The 4,542-nt window shown below is 44.7% G+C and overlaps 1 long non-coding RNA gene across 1 annotated transcript; it reads right to left on the bottom strand.

The window, feature by feature from the left end:
• Nucleotides 1–302: 302 nt before the first annotated feature.
• Nucleotides 303–4,201, bottom strand: LOC140713403 (uncharacterized). Its single transcript, XR_012095478.1, has 3 exons — nucleotides 3,402–4,201; nucleotides 2,704–2,807; nucleotides 303–1,851 (listed from the first exon to the last, which is right to left on the bottom strand). It is a non-coding gene; the product is annotated as an uncharacterized lncRNA (long non-coding RNA).
• Between the last annotated feature and the right edge of the window lie 341 nt (nucleotides 4,202–4,542).

Below are 4,542 nucleotides of genomic sequence, written 5' to 3'. Positions count from 1 at the left end.
TACACGAAGACAGCATGTTCATAAATCAAGAGGGTTCATCTGCACCCCACAGACAGACTCGGTGTAGATTGTGGCAGATGTGGATTGAGACGGGTGGTATTAAGTCTCATTGGAACCTTACTTGACCCTAGGACATTCCTTAGAACTTTTTTCCATCTGACTTTTATCTTTAAGGTTCTTATTAACGATCATCTATGGGACCACGGGGTCTGGGGCTTGTGGGTTCCAGGGCTAAGTGCTGCCACAGAGAGCAGCCATGGGCAGGTTTCCTCATCTGGAAAATGGGGCATGAGAAGGATGAGGGATGGCAGACGAGACAGACGACAGGAAGGACCAGCATCGCCAGAGACAGAGAAGGACATTTCATATTAATGAGTCCACTTGCTTAGAAAACCTAACGATCATAAGCATGCATGCACCTGATACAAAATACATGAAGCAAAAATAACCAAATTTAAAGGGTAAATGCTTGAATTCACAATTTGACAATTCTAATACCTATGTCTCAGGAATTAATAGAAAAATAACAACAATAAAATGACAAGATAGAAGAGATTATAACTAGAGCACAGGGAGAAAACCACAAATCCAATATGCTTAAAATTATTAGTGGATAATTTAAGAATTATTTTAAAAAGTAGGACACTAAAGAAAGGTAAATAGGCTGGAAAACCTACAAACCAGCATAGGAAGGAAGTGAAAAAAGGACACGTCAATTGAAAATAAGTCTGGAGAAAGGAAAAGAGAATCAAGGATAAAGTTTTGCAAATCCAAAATCCAAAATCACATGATAGAAATAAGTTCAAATATATCACTTTTTCCTACCAAACACAGGGATTAACTACACATATTAAAATACAAAATTATCAATAGCAAAGCAGCACTTTCAAATTAAGGGCAAGAAAGAATGGAAATGAAACCACTAAGTAAATATTCACAGAAAGCAAGTTGCTATAGCAAAATTAATCTTAGTTCAAATACAATTTAAGGAAGAAATAATAAACAACAGAATGGATGCCACGCGTGAGCAATAGAACCAAGCAGGTGACACAGGGTTAAGTCCAATGCTGGCCTCACCTCCAGGACACACAGGGAGACTAGTGGGAGGACATCGAGAGAGGAAAACTGGGATTGTATTTCTCAAATTAAATGGAAAATACACAAAAATCTTACGAGTATTAAAGGTTTAAAAATCACAACAAATACTGAACATACATTATTTTCTAATACATGGTAATATGTACCAAATGGGACCATACTAGGTTGCAAAAGAAATTACAAAAAAACTGGAGGTGGGAACCAAAGAATTAATAGAAGTTAAGAACAAAAACCAAACCCCACATATTTTGGGGAAAATGGCACAGTGATTAAATGGTAAATCACTATAAATGTGAAGGGACTCACCTAGAATAGAGATAAGATGCTAGAATTCAATCCACAACAAGTGATAGCCTGGCATTCTGAAGGACGGCACAGGAAAGTGTGCAGTCCCAAGGGAGTACAGAGAAGGAGGTCCTCAGGTCCTGGATAGAGAAGGACGTCCCTCAGGTACTGCATGGAGAAAGATGACCCTCAGTCCTGGATGGAGAAGGATGTCCCTCCAGTCCTAGATGGAGAGGGATGAACCCCAGTCCTGGATAGAGAAGGATGAACCCTGAATCATGGATGGAGAAGGATGTCCCCCCATCCTAGATGGAGAAGGACACACCCCAGCCCTGGATGGAGAAGGATGCCCCCCAAGTCCTGGATGGAGACAAATGCCCCTCAGTTTCTGGATGGAGACAAATACCTTTGGGGACCTCAGGGGGAAGAAGGCCCCCTCCCAGTCTTCACATCTGTAGTTGTCCTGACCTGTTACCATAGAACAAAGAGATTTGGAGGAATAAACATGGGGTTAAACTTTACTCTTAATCCTTTAAACCAACATTTTTTAAATTCTAGATTTCATTTTATAAAAATAAGTCAAATGTATGACACAAATACAATATAACAACAGATTAAACCTGTTTTTCTAAATCTGAGGCAGGTTCCATTATTCACTCTACTTTTCTGTATTTCTAAAGCTTTTCAAACTTGAAAATAAAAAAGTTCATTGAAGAAAATGTGACTTTCAAAAATTAGTTTATTCTATGGCTTTCTTTGGAGGGGTTATGATCTACGAAAATTACTAGTGGATATATATTACAAGCTCAGTGGTGAAAACAGACAATAAGAAAATATTCTATTTTGTTAGAAATTAGTGTTGAGTGAATATTAATCAAAAGTTTAAAACCAAAATACATAGATGTAAGAATAGATTATTCCACTTAATTCTCCACTGACTTTAAATCTAATTGCTAAATTTACCCTTTGCCCTTTTTCCCTCCTTCAAATCTCCCAGTAACTCTTCATTTTCCTCTCCTGTCAATATTCTGTTCTCATTTATTTATTTTTTCCTATTTCCTGGTTTTTTGAACAACTCTCAGGGACTCATGTTTTGCTTGTATTAGAATGAGTTCGTTACACAAACCCCTTAGGCAACAAGCCCTCACCAAGGAGAGCACCTGGAGACTCCAGACCACGGAGCCTCTCCTGGTTCTGACTCAGGCTACCTGACAAGTATGTTTGAGTTACAAATTGTTTAATATTTTTAGATTCCTTATGGAAAAAGAAGGATTTTAATAACCATTCATTTAAAATGCACCTGGGCATTTTATAACTGACATTTCTTGCCGTTTCTGCACTGTGACCTCGTAACTGCCTCTGAAGAACCTCACTATCCTCATTCTAACCTTGCTCCTCAGGCTCCAAAGGGCAAAGTCAGAAATCTGTGGATATAAAACACGGAAACATTCAATCTCTGAAGGAAAAGCCTATAAACCAAAGACGGGAATGGGGACAGAACGTGATGCTACTGCCTGGTGGCATTTTGCTTTGTTTTTCATACCTTGCCATGGATGGAACGTCTAAGCCCAACGCAATGACTTGTCTCCTCAGAGAAGCCCTGTGAGATTCCTTACAATCCCGACTTTCCCTTTTCAGGTGAGAGGAGGCTCTTCTAGGTCAAGGGTTAAGTAACTTCTGCAAGTTTACTCGGCCAGTGAAGGGAAGGGCAGGGTGGGAGTTAGACGGAACCTTCTAGAACGTGAACCCCATGCTGCAGGTGCCTGCCGTGCGCTCACCCTTCCTGGGGTTTATGCGTCTGAAATTATGACATGGGAAACGTCCACACCACACATGTAACACGTATGCTTTCCATGCCCTCCAATGTGATAAGGGATGGGCGAGTTTTTCTGGTTTTACTGATTTAATATGGCAAAGGCCTTTCACCGGTAATGGAAGGAAATGTCCCTCACCAGTGCAGCCGGGAAGCTGTGAGGACAGTGGGGGCGGCGACGATGACCCAGGAGAAGGGAACGCACAGGAGGGGAGACGTCAGCCCAGGTACCCTGCCATTGAATTTGCATTTTATGGGGAGCCTCACAGGAAGCTGGGGAATGTGAGACCGGACTCCGTCTTCAGGAGGCCACTGGGTGTCCGTGGTACCCGTGTGAAAAGCGGACTGAGGGGCGGGACGGGGAGAAGCTGTTTCCGCCAGGAGGAGGGCGCTTCCGGCGGGAGACGGAGCCTCCTGGAAGACGAGAGGCGGGCCCAGCCGATTGGACCAGGAGGCTGGAGACCCACGAGACGAGGCTCCGGGTGACTGGAGTTAGGCAGAGGAGGCATCGGATCAGGGTTTTGCACAAGGGGGTGGCTAAACTGCTGTCTGTCGAGGGTGTATTGGGCCTCACCTTCCTGCTGTGTCTGTGCGCTTTGTATGGCCCGGCCACCAAGCCTGGGAGAATGGACTCCCCCGGGGGCGGTGAAGCTCTCAGACGTTTCCGCAGAGAGCGGCGCCTGGAGCTGACTAACCTCCTGCAGGAAACCGCAGAGGCGTTCGGGGCTCCGTGTCCTCAGACGGTGACCGAGAGGATGCCAAAGGGCCATTTTCTCAGAACGCAACCGAGAGCTGCAGTGGGTTCTACGTCCTCCTGCGTGACTAGGAAGAAACTGAGGCCTTTATGTCTTCAGACGGGGTCCAGGAAGGACGCCAGGGCTCCATCCCAGGGCAGCCGGGTTCCTGTTCCTCCTGAACGCTAGCTGGTCCCTCTACCTTGAAAACGTTTTGGCATTGGAATAAGGACAGGATGTGCTTACCTGCAGCCAAAACAGTCTTCAGTGATGCAAATGTGCAGGTGAGTCTCCCTGACGCCAGTGCTGGAAACCCAGGCAGGTGGGCCCCAGGCTGTGCAGGGCGTTCAGCAGATCTAACCACCCAGAGCCAAGGTTTGCTCATGTATGAAAGTTAATCCATCTCCACAACCATCCCCACAGCCATTTACACCAAAACCGTGGGAAAATGGGATACATTTATCCGAGGGTGGAAGCAAGCACAACTGTTTCCTAAAACATTCGTAAGAATGCCCAGAAATGCAAACACACATGAGGTCCTAGTGCCTGGTGGGAACCTGAGGTCCCCCTTCAGGGGAGTTCCTGTGATGCTGCTGCGGCTCATAACAAAAT

This window comes from Chlorocebus sabaeus, chromosome 14 (assembly GCF_047675955.1).
Source record: "Chlorocebus sabaeus isolate Y175 chromosome 14, mChlSab1.0.hap1, whole genome shotgun sequence".
NCBI classification, from domain to species: Eukaryota; Metazoa; Chordata; class Mammalia; order Primates; family Cercopithecidae; genus Chlorocebus; species Chlorocebus sabaeus.
This window is presented reverse-complemented; position numbering and strand designations above follow the sequence as displayed.